General features: G+C 40.9%; 1 protein-coding gene across 1 annotated transcript in view; it reads right to left on the reverse strand.

Moving 5' to 3' along the window:
• LOC126761625 (uncharacterized) overlaps window positions 1-22,831 on the reverse strand; it is a 50,357-nt gene that overhangs the window by 25,451 nt on the left and 2,075 nt on the right. The gene's annotated exons all lie outside the window — the stretch shown is intronic.

Consider the following 22,831-nt stretch of genomic DNA (forward strand, 5'->3'; position numbering starts at 1 on the left):
TAGAAATTTGTCTAAAAATACCTGACAATATTTCTGAAGTAATATCATTTCTATTTTGGGAAAATAAATCTTTTAATTAACCGCAGATTTAATGCTGCATTACTTATATTTTGTGGCAACCTTTTCATTAATTTCGTCCCACTGTGGCTGGCGCTAGCATTTCATTGTGAAAGCGCACACGTAGCGCCATAAAAGTTGTAAAATGAATATTCAAAATTGTCTGACGTATTATTTGGTCTTCTTTTCAGTAACTCGGTTAATCCACCAGTCAACAAGAGACAAATTGAGACGCGGTGTATGAATGTACTTCCCGGAGTAGATGGCGTCACGTATGCAGCTTTTGCTGGCAATATTTTTGTGCAAAGAGATGTGTAGGGATGTGAGCAGCAGAGTGACTGTCATCCCTGCTGGAAGTTAAGTTCTTTAAAAAACAATGAAGTTGTCTCCACCTATATATCGAATGCCAGAACTACCAGGAGACGTTATTCACACCATACACCGGGTTTGCCAATAGGTAGGATATGATTTCTAAGTGTCGTTTCGGTCACTCTTAACAATGTTTGTTTAGAATTTCATTATGGAAATATACGCGCAAAAACAACTTTTACAAATGAATTTTGTTATCAAAATAATCGTTCTCCAATTGCAACTTTTCGTGCGCTTATGCCTCTTTATGGTCGTAATAATTGTTGATCTGTACCTATTCGTTGAATTGTTGAAAATTTCGAGCGTACAATTTCTTTACATACCGTTCAAGTGCCATTAAGACAAGGAATCACTAGAAGTTATGAAAATATTGTTGCCGTTCAGGCAAATGTTGCTGAAAACCCAATTTGTCGATCCAAGACGTGCTCTAGAACTGGGACTTCTCAAACCATAATCTGGCTGTTTTTGAAAAAGGATTAGGGCTTGCATCCATAAAAAACTTGTTCTCACTCAAGAACTGAAGCCATTGGACTACCGTAAACGTTGTGAATTTGCTGATTTTGGAGTAACTTGAAAACGATAATGATTTTTTTATTAAAATCTTCTCCGATGAGACTCACCTTCATCTGAGTGGTGCGGTAAACAAACAAAACTGTCGATTCTGGTGCGAGGAAAATCCACAAATTAATCATGAAAAACCAATACATTCACCTAAATTTTATCTGGCGGAATCATCGGGCCGTACTTCTTTCGAAATAAAGCTGGTAACACCGTTACTGTCTATGGAGAGCGGTATACATCGATGATAACCCCACTTGGAAGAAGTTGATCTTGACAACGTCTGGTTATAACAGGATGGGGCTACATGGCACACAGCACGTGCAACAACCAAATTAATGTGGGACAAGTTTGGAGATTTGATTATTTTCAGGAATTGTGTCATTGAATGGCCTCCAAGAAGTTGGAATTTAACACTCTTATACTACTTCTTATGGGATTATTTGAAGTCATTGGTCACAAACCAGATTTTCTGACAACTTACGACTTGATTTAGTGCAAAAGTACTCGAAAATTGGGTTCATCGAATTCGTTCCTGCAAAAGAAAGTCGTGGACACCATTAAATAAAAAAAACCTTTGAATGTCCTTACAAAAATAGCTTGTTTTTTTTAAAGAATTCATATCACTCTATTGGAAAACCCTGTACCAATTTATTTAAAATTCACAGTCTAATTCCTTGCCTACAGCAAAGCTTTCCGGACTACAAGCTCCCTATCTATTCAGAGTACACCTTCCAGGGTGCTTTCGAGTTCTGACATCTCTATCCTAACGCAATGGGTTCTATATTTATCTTTACTTCGGTGATAGCAAATAATTTCCCACATACAAAGGAGGCTTGTTTGTTATATTGCAAGTGTGTGTGTTTGTGTGAGTGTGCGGAGACGTGACAATGCATAAATGTGCAAATTGTGATGAGTTTTTGCTAAATGATTGATTGCCCACTTCAAGAGTGAAGGATGATGTAACAACAACAACTATCATTCAAATCGATTACCATAAAAGACTTGGAATTAAATGTTCCTTTGTTTCACTGAATTTATTACAATTTTACTGTTATTGAGCACTTATTATTGTAATATTCATACCAGCATTAAAACAAGTTAGTCCATAAATACGTGGGTTGTCTTTTATATTTCACGATTTGGCAACCCCAGCGTTGCAAACTGGCAACTCACAAGTTTGTCGTAATTTTTGACAATTTTTATGTTATACATATAGTATATTGTATGTATATACTCAGAACATTTTGACATACGACCGCTATTTGTGCTGTTTACAGTCACTTAAAATATTCATTTCGGCAAAAAATTTAATAAAATTTCCACGCAACTATTTTTTACTACTTTTGACATGGATTTGCTCAGAAACAGTGCATTGAATCGACATTATGGATCACTAGCAAACGAATTTCGTGAAGGTCGTCCAAATCGGTTATTGTTCCGGAAACTTTTGATTCTGTGTGAAAACTGATAATGCAAGATCGTCATGTGACCTATCGTAAAAAACCTTTAGGCATTAGTGGGACCAGCATACATTTAATAATTGTACGAATATTTTACTGTAAAAAATATTTGTTCTTGTTCCCTCAAAAAAAGGTTCGTGTCGCTTGATCGAGAGAAATGTTAACCAAATACGATGACTACTTCAAAACACGTTTATGACATCAAGACAGATGCTGAATTGTAAATTTACGCATAAGAGCCCGAAAGTAAACAGTAGTCTACCGTATGGGTGTTTCCAGTTGAGCTGAGTCATACAAAGCAAGCAAATGGTTGTCAGTTTTGTTGAAAATTCTGGATATTTCACAACCAGACCACTATAAAAACGCAGAACAGTAAATTCTGAGTGGTACACAATCATTTTTTGGCCCTCTGTCTTTCAAGAATTCAGGAAACAGGCGAAGACGGAACTCTCTTCATCACGACAATGCGAGCTCTCACACGTCGACTGAAACAATTGCATTTTTGGGCACTTAAAGCATCGATTTTACGAGTGATCGACCATAAAGTCCTGACTTACCACCGAATGACTTCTTTTTATTCCCGCACGTAAAGATGTAAACTAAAAAGTGAATGTTTTTTGACACCTGAAGAGGCGGTCTAATCACGAACTATAAACAACATCTTCGTACTTATTTTTTTTTTATTTTTTTGTGAAATACATATCTATATGTTTTCTGGACGAAATCATAAGTAAATATTCTGAGAACTAGTGACATGCCAACTCTGAAGTTCTTTTCTAAAAAGTTTAATATTTGAATGTATGATTCATAATCCAAATGGTGTCATAGTTTTTTTGTGGGCGCTGTAATTTCACAAGCCTCCACTACTATTCTCCATTACACAACGTATGTGTGTGTGTCGTCCGCATAAGTGGCGTAAATGTCGTAATCACGCTTAGTTTTATTATCAATGCTGACCATACGGACCACTGATTGTAGCTTTACAACAAAGAGCACACATGTATGCCACAGATGTAAGGTCGCCGCTTACGTACCATGCCGTACCGGGCTACATTGACGCCCACTCGAGTGACTCGTAAGCATTTCTGTATTTCTGTTGTAATTCAAAGGCATTTAGATGCGAGTATTTAGACGAATTGTACTAAAATGATAAACAGTTTGATTATTAAAAGTGTCAGGGCAATTGCGCGCACACACAAACACACATGCACATTTATATGTATGGCTGCTGGCGCTCGCGGCGCGACTAAATGAACTTCAACAGGATGCAGCGTCTCAGCAGCGATCAAAGTGAGTCCACACACACACACATATATATGTATATGCATGTGGCACTGCAAGGTTCTCGACTATCTTTTGTCGCAGCACCGCTGACGTCATGCCCAGCAAGACGAGTTCAGCGGATCGTTAGCGACAAAGCTTCTATTAAGCAATTTACTGGCGCTGATGCATCGCTCACGCTCAATCGGCGTAGACTCGCTTGCCTTTTCTAAATTATCCGGATGTTTCCAATTTGATATACTTGCTTTATATTTGCCTTAGTTACGCTCCTACATACACCATACCGCACATATGATTATGTAAACAAAAATTGGAGCAAATAGAAGTAAACGCCTCAAGGCAATAGTGAACGCAGAGAAATTTGACCTAATTAGCGAATTTAATGGTGATAAAGTATTTTATTCAATTTTCTAGAGAATTTAATATTTTTATTATGAACAAGCTTACTTACAATACTACCTTCGTACGTCATTTGATTTCGAACACCGATTGATAGGTTACTTATCTGTTTTTCAAGTATTGTGAAACGCGTCATGGAAATTTGAGGCTTTATAGAGCTTACATAGAAACACAGTGGGAGAGTCGATAACATCTGTACTACTTTCACAGTTACAATCCAGAACTGGAGTTTCTAACAAATGCGAAGGAATGTCTAGCCGCCGAGTTAAGCCTAGCCTTAATATCGTATGGATAAGAACATGAAGTAGTCGATATATGTATTGAATGGAACTTCGGTGGAGAGTGGAGAATAAGCGTGCCGGTGGATTTATTTTCATTTCTTCCATTTCTTTGCCTTTAATAAACCTTTCCAAATTACGGGTTCCCTATCAATTTTGAGTAGGTATCGCTTTACGACTCCAGATGGAGTTAGGTTGCTAGGTCCAAGACGCGAATTTTAATAGACTCTGCGGTCTCACTAACGCTACCTCCTCCAGTGTATCTTACGTGGAGATCCCAGATGCTTACAGCGTAGTCTTGGCCATGCAGGTCAAATACTGTCTCTGTACGAGTGCCAATAGGAATTATTTGTACTACCGATCTACCGTTTTGCACATGACTTTTGCAGTCTTGCTACCAGGTATCTCGTTCCATCGGGTTTTAATTTTATCAAGCTTCTGTCTCGATCGTCGTATAGACAATGAATTGGTTTCCCATTGCTGATCATTTTTTCGGATATTAGCCGTACACCATTCTTGGCAATCTAGTACACTATTTCAGTGCCCTTGATGCCTTTATGGCCTGGTTTCCAGTAGAAGTGAAGTTGCTTACTTCTGACAACACTTTCCACTGCTGCCCTGCCTCCCAAGACACCTCTGGCCGATATGCGATAGGAAGTTACATTAGAGGCCAGACCTCAGCTCGAAGTATACTGCAGTGATTCGTAAACTTAAAAGGTTGCTTTGTGCCTAACTCTGGACAGTATATTCCCGCGCCAACTCCATCGTCCATTTGCGAGCCATTCGTATAGATGTTTAAAGTGTTGCGCGTAGCTTAGCAGTTGAAAGATGGGGTATTTGCCGCCATTACCCACCGAGCTATGCCCGAAGGTTCTTTATGTAAAATCTCTTGCAGCTGGTAGTCGTCCCGCCGATTTTGCAGCGCAGTTTTCAGCGAAGTGGTCTATAGGTGGCAGGTTTAGTTTACGCTTCCGTTACTTTCGGCGCAAATGTCGGCCTCAAAACCATCAAAAATTCTGTGAAATGTAAACCGTTAATAATAAAGAGATTTTACTTTGCTCTTTTGTTCATTGATTCTCTCTTTGTAATAGTCAGTCTGAGAAGACCAATTAACCACCAAAACATCGAATTTTTTGTGCTACAAACCAAAACTTATTTGATCAAACTGAAAGATCGAGAAATGCAAAATCGCTCGTGATTGATCTCAACCCCAAATTCGATTGGTAAGATGATATTGCTAATTCTTTGGCATGAAGTACAGTCCACTTGGATCAATACTTACACAGTTTATGTGACTTATATTTGTTGAAGTTCGAGGTTTTACGTATCACCTCTCTGTTTTTGAAGACAGCTAATATTAGACTGAATTTTAAATTTCCAATCCCTAAATTGTTACGAAATTTATAGCTAGTTACCTCTGTTATGGAAACCACAGAGATCACAGATTTTAGACTGTATCTGGTGTAGTACGTCTGAGGCCTTGGAACAACTACCTTCCAATATAAATGCTGTTATGCAAGCTGTTCAATCATGCAATAAGACTGAAATGCAGCTCCACAAGTCCAGGCACTTACATATACAACTGCAGTTGGATGTGCGGTTGTGTGTGGCCTGCTCTAAAGTGGGCGGCCGTTGGCGCTTTGATGTTAATGAGCACTTCAAACGCCTTCAAGTAGACCAATGCACAAATTACATACCCATCGACGGACTCCGGCCGTGGCCGGCGCGGAGCAAAAGGGCTCCATCGACAGACGGCTGTGCAAACATGCAACGAGCGGCGGTGCAACGGACAAGCTACTTGCATGCGCCCGCAGTGGCACGTACAGATGTGTGTGCGTATTTATGTACTTGCAATCGTGCACCACATACCAACAACAGTAACAGCAACAATAACGACAACAGCAGCGCCCTAAACGTTTACTTGAGGATCAGCAAATATCAACAAGCGATAAGTAGCTTGAATCGGCACACAACTGCAAGTGCCAAGTGAGCAGCAGCTATCAATGAATGAGTCTGTATGTAAGCACATGAGTGCCGGCACCGCACACACACACACACGCACGGGGGTATGTACATTTGTAGGAAAGTTCACAAAAGCTGCTGTGCCAAGGCGATTTCTCAGCGCTTTGTTTGCTTTCGCACTGCTTGCCACTTGCTGCTGCCTCGCATGTGGCACCGTGCTGCTGCCGTTGCATGCCAGAGCAAGCGTGCGTGCCTGTTTATGCGCTTGCCAGTGTTTGATGTGCACATGCACCAAAACATACACACACACACACACATAAGGAGATGTTTGCATGAATATGTTTGTGTGTATGTGTGTTTGTGCGCATCTCGGCGTGATGTTGTTAATATCTTCTCACCTGCAGCTGTTGTGGCACTGTTTGTTGATTCCGCGGCAGCTTCTATACACTCATATTTATTGCAGCCGCCGCGGTAGCCGACAACGAGTCCTAATTTGTTTGTTTACAAGTTTCTTGTGGGCTTCCATTTCGTTTTACCTACATATGTACATGCCTGTACATTTGTATGCATGTGCGTCATGCACTTTTATTTTCTTCTGTTTTGATTGCCACTCTATTAATTTGTGCTAGGAAAATTTGTGTGAAGTGGCGTAAATTTAAGATCGATCACTTTTGGCTATCTTAAATGGTCTTACATATCATTTCAGTATTGTAAATAAAAGTTTTATTTTTCCCGATATCAACAGAAGATGATCCGCTCAATAGAAAAAATTGTAGTGAATGTTTGCCTGTGAACCACTCTCTGGACACTACGAAGTTTCAAGAAACCAGCAAGGTTTCTAACCGTAGATCACTCATCGGTTTTACCGTTACTGTATTGATATTTTCCTAGGGTTAGTAGGTCATGCAAAGAAATGGCTAGTGTCATACGGGGACTCATTGCACGCTGAGCATGTGTTTGATATGCCAGGGTCTATTCTGTATCTATAAGTAGGAGTCTAACCTGCAACAGTATTCAGAACGAAGCTGCACAAGGGTCACTCTCGTTTCTCGCGGCAGCTCGAGCTCATCGACTGCAATAGGTGGGGTTTGACTTCAAGTACGCCACTCACTGAGAGGGAGTCGGTGAAGGTGTAAATAGCTCCACTGTGAATGACGGTCAGTGCATGTCTAAAGTTAGTTGCGTTTGAAGTGTGAGCGGCGTATTATTTTATGTCGTCGACGTAATTAAGGAAGGACCTCTTGAAACTCCTACGGAGCAGTTCCGCTCCAAGCAGGTGACTGCAGCTAAGATTTCTGCGAAAATACACCAGCAGAAACTGCTTGGGGAGGAGTTCATTTTGCTCCTTAACTGGGAGCATACGAGCCTCACTATGCAGGTGTTCGATGGGAGACATCAAGAGGCATTCTGTCGTAGTCAGGAGTGCAGTGTTCTGACATGATTGCAGCTTTGTCGTCCGCGTTTCCCTGCATCCAGGCGACCATATTGATGCGGCGTAGTTAAGGACAGGCCTTGCCTTGCTTGTTGCCAATAACGTTTCTTTGTCCTTTTACGATGTACGAAGGAGCAAAGTTTGTCGAAGGGACACAGGCTGTAAAAAGTCACACCTAAAATCTTAGGGTTCTTAACGCCATCGACTTCAATATTGAGGTTAAGTCTTCACTCCTTCTTCCAGTTTGGGAAAATGGTTGCTGTGGATTTAGTGGGGGAGAGTGTTAAGTTCCATGAAGCGAGAAAGAGAGAAAGGTCGGAGAGATAGTTTGAGCACATACCATCGATTCCCTAAAAATAGTCATCACAGTCCACCTGTCCTTCAGCTTTGTGCCACCACGGTCCTGTGTTTCAAACAGGCATTGAAATGCTCATCGCCATTACTACCGTTGTATTTCAAAAAACAAAATTGGCTTTATGGCCGTTAAAATTCGCGTTAATCAATTTGATTGTTATAACGTTTGCATGTACTACATACATACTGTATATGTATGGTGGAGGCGGTGGAAGGATGAACAAATTATTTTTCACACATCACTGAAGTGCACTAAATTAAACGCTTTCATTAGGGTGAATTTGCTTAGTGCACCGAACACGCACAGCTTTCCATTTAACGTCGAAGTAATTGAACTCATTACAAGTGCAATTTAATTAATTTTATCAGCCGCAGGCATAACTGTACATATTAGGTGTAAATCTGATTAATTTACTAATTGACATTAAAATCTACTTACCAGCTAACCAAACAAGTTGTTTCAAATTAATTGGTGTTTGCTTTATGTATTTTTCATGCTGGCATAAATTTATGCAAATACGTATACGGCCATCGAAATAGGAGCGCCGAAGAATTGTGGCGGAAGTTTGCATGAATGCCTGTTTCCTGGAAAATATGCAGGCATAAATTGACGAATTAGAAACATGTTGCTTTCAAATATTTTCCCGTTATGCAACAATGTGCAGTCAGTTTCCAAGAGCGAAAAAATCAGGCGCGAGAAATGGTTTTAATAACTGTTCACACACCAAATGTACGGCAGCTGTTGTTGTATGATACTATAGTGGTCCGAACTCAACAATTAGTTCGAATATTGTGGCGTTGCTTTGGGCAATAATCCATGACGAATTGCGTAAAAAAGTTTTTCATTTAAAAGCTTGATTTTTATTTTGCAGTTTGTTTGGCAGTTATATCCTATAGTGGTCCGATATCAGTGGTTCCAAAAAATGCGTAGCTTCTTGGTAAGAAAAGGACACGTGCGAAATTTCAGATTTATATCTTGAAAACTGAGAAATAGGTACGCGGATTAGCAAGGATAGTATCCGGATCAATTCCGGCTTCGTAGAACTGGCTGTTGTGGGAATGGTAAATCCTTTCAGCTGGTCACGCATATCATTTATTTATAAATGTTATATGTAAAAATTATAATTAATGCTCCTTAACTGGTAGCATACGAGCCTCACAATGCGGGTGTTCGGTGGGAGACATCAAGAGTATCCTCATCCGCGTTTCACTGCATTCTGGCGACCATATTGGAGCGGCGTAGTTAAGGACCGGCCAGCCGATTGCTTTGCATGTTGTTTCTTTGTCTTTGTCTTTTCCCATGTGCTACCAGCTAGCGATTTGAGGATTTTACTGGCAATAATCCCGGTCGTGTGAGGAGTAAAGGAGCTCAGGCTCTCCTCTGGTGGTTGCCGGAGTTTCGAGATGTAGAAGATAAACAGTAACGGAGAGAGGACACCACCCTGCGGAACCCTTTGTTTAATTCTTCTCAGTTTGGAGTTTTTACCTCGAAATAGTACGGATGATTGACGACAGTTCATGTAGTTCATAGTCCATCTCTTCAGTCCTGGAGGGAGTGTAGATTTTTCGATGTCCCCAAGTATAGTTGTGTGATTGACTCTGTCAAAGGATTTTGGCAAGACCATCGCTACGTGGATCGTCCTCTCGCAGGGTAGTTTTTGGTTAAGGTCATGAACTACATATATGCGCGTTTATGGAGCTAAGTGCTGTGGTGGTGATGTGCACCTTTCGAAAACCGTGCTAAGCTCAGGTGGTGTGTAAAGGTTGTCGTTATCCAATCTGCCGCTCACATTTCTTTGAAGCTTTGATTTTCAGCGGTTTCTGGGAATCAAAATCGCTTTCGGGCAACATAAGCTTTTGACGATATAATAAGAAAACGATTATTTTTACTTTTGAATTCATAGTCGTCTGTCCATCGCTAAGCATTTTTTCTTTAATATACCGTCCATTACTCCTGCTAAGGTTTATTTATACTGTGGTTAGCGATTCCAAACAGACGATGGTTACTAATAAAGCTTATGATATCACTAATGTATTGTAAGGAACTGTGTCTTTTTTAACGAACACGTGTGTAAATCTCAAATTTGACAAGTTCCGCCAGCGGCAATACATGAATACAAGTATGAACACTTCACGACATTATACAACTACATATATATTTATATTTACTAATCGTGATAGTCATCAAATCAAGCCGAGTTTCGCCAAAATTTTCAGTTTAATCTTCTATTCGACTGTTAGGGGTCAGAAATGCACTCAGAAAATGTTATTCACCTACCCAATTTACTAATTTACGGCGCTCGGGTGCAAATTGGTTACATTAATCTACCTTTTTGAAGCTTCCAAAGGACCTCCCGCTAGTAGAGGGTGACAAAAGATCACATCCCTGCTGGCATAAAAATGGAAATTAATTCGATTTTGTTGTAAATGCGGAGTATTGTCGCCTGAGTTAATGCCAGCCAGCCAGCCAGTCAAGTAGGTGCAACTGGCACAAAGGTGACTGGGGCGGCATAGCACGAAGCGGTAGCCGCAATGGTAGCTGCATTTAAAGGCTGGCGGATAGACACGAGCATGAGCTTTAGCGCGCATGTAAGTTTGTAAATTATGTAAGTGCAAGCGCATGCACTGTGCGCTGACTGGCAGGCGAAGTGGGCGTTTCGCATGTTTGTGCGCGCTCAGATAAAATCTGGCGAGAACGCGCGTCAATGTCAGTGCCAAACCAAAGCGAAACAAAAAAATCAAGCAAACAAAGCAAGACAAACAGATTTTAAGCTTCACTTGAAGCGCAAAAATATAATAGCGTTGCTAAATGCTCTGCAGACGAAATAAATAGCAAAGCAAACTGTAAACAAACTGATGAAGTGAGTTATGATCCGGGCGCACTGTGACAAGCGGCCAATGCCAGACAGCGCCCACTCAATTTGTGCGCACCCAGCAGGCGGCAATGCCACACGCACTCCAACGCCACACGCCGCTCAACGCAACGGAGGTGAAACGCATCGGCTGCGGCTGCGGCAGAGCTCGTGCCACAGAGCTCGCAGCGCACCTAGCGACAGCCCAGAATGGATTGCAAGCGTAAACAATGAACGTTTAAAATGCCATTGAGCGTGTAATCGATATGAAATGGCAACGGTGGCTGTGAACTGTGAACGCTGGAACTTGATGTTAGCGCCAAAGCTTCGTGGTGCTGCTTTAAATGCAACAATGCGATAGAGTTGGTTACGGGATTCATATTCCCAATGGACAATGTTCGAAGTAAAAAATAGGCTTAATGTTGGTTTTATTGCTTAAATAATATATTCCGAAACATGTCCTTGATCTGATTGTTTCTTTTATCTGGCAGCATAATTCTGACCAGTCTGAACAAATACGTGAATTTGAATTTACAGGCTAACATCCGTACTGTTCAAGTCGATATAAATCAGTGAGAGAAATAGTTCACAAGAGAGCTATTATTATTTACTCAATCCATACTAGGATTGAGAAATAAGACGGCAACTCTTAAATCACTTATTATTTCCAGTATAATACATATTTTAAACCGCTGAAGATCATAGAGATTGTGGTATGTTCAAAACTTTGCTGTACAAGCTTCGAAGTATCGGGGCTGTATCTATGGCCTCGCGCGAGCTCAGCTAGCGTTGGTCAGCAATCAGCACTTGTGTGATTGCGAAAGCTTTCTGACCTAGAGTGGAACGCCAAAGATTCATGGAACTACTAGCTCTTAGCAAGGTTCATATAGCCGCAATGATAGGTATCTGGACATTGTTCCATTGGCAATCACGCGGTGAGGCTAAAGGTTTTATAAAACGCTACATGTCAAAGTTGCAGGGAGGAAGTTGAGGTAAAAACATCTAGACACTTTCTCCTGCTCTATCCAGCTTTCGCCAGACTGCGGTTAAAGCATCTGGGTTGTCTTACTTACTATTCTACCGGCGAATTGCCTGGAGTAGATGTCAGCCAGCTCAATAGTTACTTTATTGAGCTGTCTGATATATTTGTGGCGGGCTCTAGACGCTTTGTAGATATACCACGGTCGTTTCGATCCGTACTTAGAAGTTCTGGGTTTCACAACGGACAAGCGTTCAAGTGGGATTATGCCTGGTCTAACGTTATCTGAAAGCCAAGTTCTATTATATACCTTTCTTTCACGGTTAGATAGACTGAGAATGTCAGCCTAAAAAAATGATATGATACCATTTGAATTTCTTTATCCATTATAAATTGTCATTTTTGATCCCAGACATCTGGTAATAATTGCCTCGCTTGCCGTAGGGCACTATTTTGCAAAAAGTGGAGGGTTCAACTACTGCATTGCAGCTCAAACAATGAAAACTGGAGATAAATTCAAGTGTTCGGGATTGAAACCGGGAGAGAAGCTTACCAACACTGCCGCTAAATGCCTAGAACAAGCGTTTAAGCTCAACACGCAGTAAATCACGGTGTTTATCTGTTAGTTGATGCGAACAGCAGCAGATTTGTGCACACAAACGTGGACACACACGCATATGAGATTGGAAGGGTTGTTGCTGGTCCACTCTTTTTATGACATTTGATGCAACATTACAAAATCTGGTCGCCACTCAAAGTTCCAAACAAAACTAAAACTATTTGTTTGCCTTGTCACAACACTTGTGTGTAAGTGTTATGTGGTGCATATGCGAGCGTGTTCCTTATGCGTTATCCGTTATCAATGTCACGTGATCTGTGACAATTGCACGCCGAATGCATTACATATTCCATGGAAAAGAGCGCCAATATCACTTGTTACAACAGCACACATTCAAATTATCGCATACAAGCAACAACGCTCGCCAGCGTGTGTGCGGTATGTGTGAGTACATGCCGCGAAGTTCGCAGCATCGCCATTTGTTCTGTCATCACTCCATTACATTCGTGGCCATACTATATGCATCTGGAAATAGCTACAAGTATACTTAAATATATGTATGTATATATGTATATATGGAGACGCTCTTGTAATATCCAGTTGATAGTGTCCTTGCCAGCGGTTCCACATGCCTCACCAAGCGTTGAAGAAAAACTAAAGGGATTGCCATTTCATTGCTTTGGATTATTGCAAATGCATAAATTTGCATTAAACCTTTTAATATGTGTGTATGTATGTATACTTTTGAGAGTAAGTGCCGAATTGCATATTTGCATAAAACATTTTCCGAAAATTGTTAGCATTCCATGAGCTTACGTCTGAGCATTCTCGAAATATTGTGCCCTTATTTCTTCTGATCATAAATTGCTTCTAAATTTCGCTTATATTGACAACTACTTCGTAAAAAGCAAATATATAAAATAATATGCTGTCAAAAAAGTCTTGCGGTATTTTTATTGAATTTTTTTTTATTGAAATTGAAATGAATTTTTGATGACTCATGTCCAGCTCTTGACCGATGCTACGGCTGCTACTATGCCGGTCTCTTTCGACCAATTCAGCGATTTTATCGCAATTTTCGACGACAGGCCTTCCGAAGCGACCACCTCTACACCAGAACGAAAACGTTGAAACCAAAACTGATGGAAACTGTATCGGGTCCATAAACTGCACAAATTTTATTGGCGGCTTGAGATGCATTTTTGCCTTTATCATGGTAGTACTGTAAAATATGCCGTATTTTCTCTTTATTTTGCTCCATGTTTGCGACGCTATAACTCACGACGACAATCAATCAAACACGTGTTAGCGCATGAAATGAGCTTTCCAAAAAGGTATAGCATGACCCGATGCGACGAATAAAACCAGAACTACGCGCTTTCAGCGCCAACTAGCGAAAATACCGCAATACTTTTTTGACAACCTATTATATAAACGAACTATGGCCAACAGTTAGAAGAACTCACTGTGGCTGTTCAAAACCTTTGAGATAATTGTTATTTCGTGCAATTCTTGGGTTCAGTAGCGACAAACAGTATTCTGTGATGTTAGACCTCTTCTTATCTTCCTAGATTGCTCTAGTACTGCCTTAAAAAGTTTAGCCAAAAACACAAGTAGGCGAACCTTTCTTTATTCCGCAAACTCATCCAATCTGGTCCTCTGCCGCTTTTCCTTTTCCAACTGATAATGGCACTTTGGTCATCGTTATACTTGACATTTACTGTTATGATGTCATTGCCAAAGCGTACAGCTCCATAAATCATTCATTAAAATATTTTGTAGCGCAAACTAAGAGCCACCCAATAGGATAATCAATATAAATTGGCTATTACACAAGGTAGTCCAGGAATTCGAGAAGTCTTTCTGGACACAAACATGTACCACGGCTTAAAACTCAATACTAAGTATTCCTAAATATGCATAAACTCATCTTATTCCAGAACCTAAGCCAATCAATAAGGGGTTAAATGAGTTTCACGACTTCAAAAAATGCTTACGGGTTTCAAAAAATCTACTTTTTATTGTCTTATTAAATTCTTCAACACCTTTAAAATATTGCCGTAAATTATCAAGTTGATCCGAGTACTTGTAGTTTCGGCGATTCAGCCTTGGGAACTTGTGTTCTCGAGGCTAGCAAGGCTAAGTGCACCGTCTTTAAACACGTTTTTCTCGAAACTGTGCTTTTCAACTAGGTTGGCGATGTTTCTCAAGAACTGCTCAACCGATCTTCATGAAATATCACACAGTTCCTTGAGATTCAATTCTTAAAACATTGGACGAAGGATTTTTTTTAATTACAGTCAATTAAAAAAAAATGACGCGAAATTTTAATTTTTTTGTTAAAATGTCTGCCAAAAATCCAATTTTCAGTTTGTATTTCTTTCGTCCAAGTTCTAAGTTAAGGTTTTAATCTTAAACACGAATTTTTCACTTTAGATGATCCTGTAAGGAATTATCCTGCCAATGCGGGCGCATCTTTTTCAAAGGGATCACTGGAAATGAAAATTTGTTTCAAAGTTTCAGAATTGTGTATGTTTGTAAGAATAAAAAATTCTAATTAAATATATAATTCTTTATATGAGGAAAATTCTCGAATGAATCAATCTAATCATTAATCAAATATTTAGTATAGTTTCTCTATCGTTTTGGAATTGGCAAATAAAAAGTTATCTTCTATAAGAGTGTACAGCTGCTGGCGTACGCCGATGACATCGATATCACTGGTCTCAACAACAGCAACAGTTCTGCTTTCTCCAGAATGGATAAAGAAGCGAAGAAAATGGGTCTGGTGGTGAGCGAGAGCAAGACGAAATATCTCCTGTCATCAAACAAACAGTCGTCGCACTCGCGACTTGGCTCTCATGACACTGTTTACAGTCATAACTTTGAAGTAAAGTCCTCTATCGACGAACTAAGACCAAACTCCATAAGACACTTATTATTTCCGTCCTGCTATATGGTGCAGAGGCATGGACGATGACAACATGATGATCTGATGAGTCGACGTTACAAGTTTTCGCGAAAAAAGATTCTGCGGAAGATTTATGGTCATTTGCATATTGGCCACGGTGAATACCGAATTCGATGGAAAAATGAGCTGTATGAGATATACGACGACATTGACAGCGAATTAAGAGACAGCGGCTGTGCTGGCTAGGTCATTGCGTCCGAATGAACGAAAACACTCCAGCTCTGAAAGTAGTCGACGGAGGAAGCGGAGGAAAACCTCTACTCCATTGGAAGGACCAGGTGAAGAAGGACTTAGTTTGGCATGGAATCTACAATGACGCCACATAGGAAAAAGGAGATACGACTGGCGCGCTGTTGTTAACTCGGCTATAACCGCGTATGCGGTGTTTACGCCAGTAGAGAAGAAGAAGAAGAATCTGTGTTTCATCATCTAAAGAGCAGCTATTTTTTTGAAAAACACACTAAGACCTTCCTACTTCCTCTCTCTTATTACTTTATTTCTTTTTAAATATGCGTCTTTATCATAATGAGATTTGTATCGAAATAATATCAAATTATTACGTGTCAGTTCGGTTTGAGTGTCACTTAGATGTTAAAATAATTATATATATTAAATTTCAGAGCAAATAAAAGCGCTCAAATAGCAGCACACCTTCAATAACCGATGTAATTTAGTCAAGAATCTAATTTAAACGAAATCAACTCAAATTTATGCTTTTTGTGTGAAATTAACATTATAAACTAGCGGGTCGGGGCAATAACGCTACTCATGTTTCAACAACATAATTTTCCGAAGACACTAATAAGCTAAGCATTTAAATAGCAAAGCAATACACGAGCAATAAAAACAACAACAAATGTCATTTTGAATTGCTTTGTCCGACTAAATTGTTTAAACAAATGAGGCACCGAGGGAAGGTGCCTATACAAATTTACATAAGTACTGCCTTGTGTGTATGTATGGTTTATGTTGCAATGTCTTCTACGCTTTGCCGAACACCGCGGCGTTGCATTTCTATTACCGATATTTGTTTTCCAAAGTCGTTTTGATAAATTATGCTATTTGATCAATTGTTCAACTCGTCAGCGCTGTTGGCTCGGTTCCGTTTCAATGAATGAATACCTATGCACTTACCCACACAACTACATAGTCAAACACACAGTCGTCTATATTATTTGCTTTGCGGGTAACTTGAGACGCACTTGACTTTCTAAAGACATCTAGGGAGACTGTCGGTTGTCGGCTGGCGGCTTGCGGCTCGGCACCCTTCTTCACTCATTTGCATTGTAATAGCATCCACAAATAAGGCGAGAAACGCTAGAGAAAAGCACTAAATTAGCTGAATTCATTGACGGCACATTTAAGCTGTCTGGAAAAAGTTTTTCATCCTCGCGGTGGCTCTGATCGCAGGCGTGAGGAATGCAGCTTGCTTGGTTATGCAGAGGCATGCGCCGAGCCGCTGCATGCAACCCATTCGTGTGTATGTGTGGCTGTGTGTGTGGGGCTTTTTCTAATGCCGCTAACTAGAATTAAATGAAGAGGTGTTGGATAAGCTGACATCGAAATTCTTTGATAATATTTGCTAACTGACATTCCGTTACGCCTTGCAGTTATTTCACTGGCAGCTTTCAGAGACCAAATACCTACATATATTTGTTTTGAGATAGTTGAACTCGAGTGTGAACTAAATATTTACCAAGTTTTTGGCTTAAAATTAATATGTGTACTTAAGGCATTCCTAGCAATAGTGGAATAAGTTCCGAAGGAGAGATCACGTTATATTTTATAACCAGCGAATTATACTACAGCTGAACGCCAATAACTCGAACTTCGATAACTCGAAGTTATCCCCAACTCGAAATCTTACATTGGTAATAACGTTTAAAAATCAAGTTTTAAACGAATTTCTTCATATAAATCGAACTTTGAAATTGGCACGAGATTTTCAGAGTCGCACTTTTCGGGGAAATCCCACTATGTAATTGGTAGCATAGAGGTGGACAATGACATTAAGTTTGTCCGACAAATGAGTACCGACTTGGACAGAAAAGGATATGTGCAGAACTTCAAATCATCTAACCTGTCAACAGCCGTCCGGCAGTTCTTTTGAGACCGTGTGAGTAAGAAGCAAGCGAGTTTTCCTAAAGGTCCTCTGGTTTTACCTTGCGAAGTGTGAGAACCTTCGCCTTCGGTATCGATGGAATGCAACTGCGGTTTAGTCTTTCTAGAACGGCTCCATCACACAAGCCTTTAAACTTCGCAATCGCTTAATTTACCTATAGCAGTGAGGGGTTGTCTTTACATTTTAATACCTTTGACCCCGTTGCGCCAACCCTCACCATAGAAACTTGGAATAGGCGTGCGCGGGTCTCCATCTAATCTGTCGAAGAGCGCGTCAAGCCGTTTCATCTCCACTGCTTTCCATTTCTCCTCTCTGATTTGTCCAGGGGGTTGCTTCGATCGATGAGTGCCACGATTAAATGTCTCTTGGTTATCTCGCTGCCGCCCTAGACGTTGTGGGCTTCTCTTGATCGAGCCTGACGTTTGGCTTTACAGCGGCCTTCTTTTTGCTCGGTCGTTTCGCTGGTACCGTTATTTGGTTATCAACGGACCGCTGCCTTTTGGCTGCAAATCTATCCTCGATCTGATTTGCGAATCTTGTATCCGTGAATTTGCACTACGGCCTCGATCCGTAATGTTTCTGGCCTTCTTCTATTCTTGCTGCAGCCCAAGCTACAGCCAAGAGTAAAGACTCTCCCTCCTTCGTCCGGTTGAACTTGCATTTACGCCTTTCGTGAACTCCCACCCTGCTTTGTAGGTCACTTTTGCTTTTAACCCCATCTTATTGGGTTTAGCCCTCTGCCTAGTCTTTTTCACCAACATAGCATTGTATTTACGCTTTCGAGGTAGCACCTCTACTCTGCAAAGCAGGTTTGGTGGCAGTGGCAGGAGCATTGCAATATTTAAATATCTTCAAGGCAAAACAGATGTCCAAATACATCACCACTTCAGTTGTTTCCCCCTTAGCGAGTTTCTTGTCTCACAGTCCTTTCATTTAGGCATTTCCAAACCACGCATCATCACGACGAAATTTTACTCGACATTTGTTTCCAAAATCATCAAAATCATAATTCTGTGTCACCAAATGTCACAACACAGCACCGCACATCCCTGCTGGAGGCCATAAAATTTTATTAATAAATCTATTTTATGGTCCACGCGTCATCTAATGCATTTTATTTTATTTACCAACAACAACTGACGAACACAGCGGTAACAGCCGTGGCAGCAACGCCCCAAGCGAACCAACTGACAGACGCCTCAGCAGTGACACGGCCACTAAATTGCGCCGATTCGGGGGCGTCGGCCATAAAGACGGTAAAATATCAACCCAAATGGCAGCAACAACAACTGAACGTGCACTAAGCATACAACATAATTTGAAGACGAGCGCATCACTGCCGAAAATACATAAGCGGCAATAACAATAATAACAAAATATTTACTACGCAGCTCATAACTACATGCAAACATGCAACAAAACAAAAGCAGCGCCTGCTGGTGCTGTCACATGCTCGGCCCTGGCGTGACATGAATCAGCATTTTTCAAGTCGACGCAGCAAATCCTGCGAGTGATGGCTCGGATGCGTCGCAGCCTACACTCACACTCGTGCGTTTGTATGTTCATCCGTTTAGCCGCTCACACTTCGTCCAGGCATTTAATTGTTTTGGCATTTGCGCTGCCGCCGCCTGACATGTTGCTCGTAAAAATCACAAATTTGACTTCGGAATGATTAATTACACGCAACGCCGCTGACAGTCTGCAGCCACCGACGCGTCACTGTGTTAGTCGCCGCCAGAATTTTGACATTAACTGATCGTCGCACACTCATAGCCCGAAGCGAGGCGAAAGTGAAAAGAACCAGCTTTAACTTTCACAACTTCGGCTTAATGTGGAAGAGTGAAAAAGTTCGCATCAGCTGTTGTCAAACCGAAGATGACCTCATGTTACCAGAGGTTGATAGGCGCTCTTCACTCTTTTGTTTGCAAGGTATCTTAAAAAATTTGGACTTTCTCTTAATCAACACAATATTTTATTTACGTTTTATATATTTTAACCATTTTAAAGCAGTCCGCGAAGATTTCAATGTATTTGGATCGATATTATTTTATGAACGATTACCTTTTTGAGGATTTCATGTACGTAAATTGTCGAAATAATATCCTGTAATTCCCATTGCATACTCGAACAAATTCGGGGAATGTTCCTTTGAAATTTTTTAAAGATATAAGATTCTGATGACTTCGAATTCGATCAAATACCGTACACACATACTTGATACAAATAATGATATTTAAGACCCAAGGTTTATGACATTTAAACAGATTGTTTTATATTATATCTCCCCCTGGATTCTTAACCTTGACTTAATGTTTGGAAAACTAACGAGTTTTTCAATAAGACCGCCACAAAAGTTTTTTAAAATAAAACAAAAACGTTGCCATTATGTATGAAGCTTGATTTCTTTTGAACGGCCACCACGGACACGGCATAGACCATAGACTGGACGGAGCCCCACAGAAAATAGTCTAACGGCTTCAAATCGCACGACCGAGGGGGCCAATTGACTGGGCCACTCCGTGAGATAACACGTTCACCAAACTTGGTTTTCAATAAATCGATTGTGACATTCGCTGTGTGGCATGGTGCGCCGTTCTGTTGGAACCACATATTGTCCAAGACCATATCATCCAATTCGGACCAAAAATACTTGTTTATCATTGAACGGTAGCGATTCTCATTCACAGTAACGTGCCGGTCTTGATCATCACGGAAGAAGTACCAAAAAAACAATCCGTAATTTTTTCGGGATGCAATGGTGACTCATGGAGTAAGCGTGGATTGCTAACTGACCAATAACGCATAGTTTGTTTATTGACGAAGCCATTCGGCCAGAAATGAGCTTCCTCGCCAAAGATGATTTGAAAATTCGAATCATTTGCAAGTTATTGTTTAGCCCAATCCACAAATATACGACGATTTTGGTGGCCAATCGGCTGTCAACTTAATCTTGTAAGGTTGTAGGCCAAGATCTTTTCGCAAAATTAGCCATAACGACGTCACAGAGATGCCTAACGCTTGACATCGACATATGAGAGACTGATTTGGGTCTTCCCCAATTGATGCGCTAGCGGCAGCAATATTCTCGTCACTACGGACAGTCCTTTGCCTCACTGTCACGAGAATATTTTGTACTGAGCCTGTGAATTCAAATCTAGACGCTCAATTGTTGATCTGACAGGACGATTATGACGACCATAAATTGGACGTAGTTGAGACCACTGACTCCGAATTTCGTTGGTAAATTTTAATAATTTCGACAAGTTGTTAGATCGTATATCTTTCCATGATGAAATGGCAATCTTTACTGAAGAGAAGTGCCGAAAGAGTGGTGAAAAATATGGCGTCGTTTGCTGTCACTATCTCTCTTTATTTGTAGCATCCTTATTGAAAACCCCTCGGTTTATTTAAGTTCACATTGTAATTGAAACTAATTAAATATTTTCGACTATGACATCTTCGAAAGCAAAATTGATTTTGATTGTGAAGCCTTCACAGATCGGTTCATCAATATATGAATATTTTTTTTGTGAAATTTGCATTAACCGCAATAAGAAAGAGGTGAGAGTTACCATACAATATACCGTCGTTGACAGTAACCGCAGTTTCAAAGGTAGAGAACGACAGCTGACGTGCCACTTTAGGTAAATTTACATACATATATATAAGTATTTTCAAGTATTATGTAATACATTCTGGTTTCAAAATTTTTCAGTTCCAAAGTCTAAGACTTAATACGAACTCCAATTGTATGTATATACGCTAAAAATTTCAGGTGGAATCCACAATTTCTACAAATGAGTTTGCACTCTCTAAAATTATATTAGTTCATTGTGGGTTCATTACTTAGAACACATAGAGTATATTTGTATTCTGGGGTCTTTGTCAAATTTGCACACTAAAAAGGGTTTAAGACACATACACATGTTCCCAAAAGTAGGGAGAAATTGCAGTAAATTCGCAGTGCCTCAAAAAACATAACCTTTTTTCGAGCAAACAGTTGACGAGTTGCTCCCGCGAACCGGCGATACGAGTTCGATGCAATCAGTGAACAAATGCCACGTGTTATACAAACAACAGTAACCAAGTGAAGTAACCTCAAGCCGCGCAGAATCGCATGCCAACGAGCCGTTGGACGAACAAAGCCAAAAAAGAACGCGACAAGCAATAACTGTTCATGAGCATATGCTATCCTTGCAGCAGTTGCAGCGAGCCAGTTACAATTTAAATTAAATCCATTCGATGAACACGCTTTTGCGCAGTGCGTGTGTGTGTATGTGTGTCTGTGGCTACGTGGCATGCGGCCAGGATAACAGTGGTAACGCAACAACAAGCGTTATGAGTAATGTGCGCAATTTTAACAGTTTCGCTTTGTTGCCACAACTTTTATCGCGAGCAGACATCGCAACAGCAAAAACACCAGTGCACAAAGGAATAGGCTACACAACAACATTTGCTCCACATACCAAAAGAAGAGCACAAGAATTTGAATGCACTGCCGCGGAGGCGGAGACTCTGCTTGTTAAACCGCAACCTGTCCGCCTCCGCCTCCGAGCGGCTAGCAGCTCTGGCGTTCGCTGGCTGGGGTCGAACGTAATGCGGTGTCGTGTGCGCCGTTGGCTTGCGGTTGTGGTAGCTCATCAAGATAGCTGATCGCAGCGATCGAAGAATGCCCACAAACGCACGCGTAGGGGTGTGTGTGTGCCACATGGAGTGCGTCATCTGTGCGCTGAGCTGATCGGCCGACGATTGTTGCCAGTGAACGCCAGTTGTGGTCCGCAATCAACATGCTTGTCGACGGAGCAATTCACCGACAATTGGTCGCAATCAGCGATAAAATAGTGTGAAAAGAAAAACGAGACACCGCACTCAGTGAACGCAGTTGGGGAGCGTGGAAAGGGTAGCGGCGCGTTCGCGACCACAATTTATGGTGTTTTTGGCACATTTTGCGGGAAATGGAGCGTTGCTTGTGCTCGTGCTGCGACCCTTCCGCTTCGTGATGTGTTTTTCGGCACATCGTTGACGTGCAGATCGGAAATTAAGATCAGCGAAGGATCCTGACACGTGTCCATATGGCGCACAGGTTGTGCCAAAGCACTTTTTGCATATTTTCGCACAAATACAACATGAGGCATCAACCCTAAATATCAGCGTCTGCTCTTTATTCTGGCATGGCTTATGTTCGTTCGACGGCA

Source organism: Bactrocera neohumeralis, chromosome 6 (genome assembly GCF_024586455.1).
Source record: "Bactrocera neohumeralis isolate Rockhampton chromosome 6, APGP_CSIRO_Bneo_wtdbg2-racon-allhic-juicebox.fasta_v2, whole genome shotgun sequence".
Lineage (NCBI taxonomy): Eukaryota > Metazoa > Arthropoda > Insecta > Diptera > Tephritidae > Bactrocera > Bactrocera neohumeralis.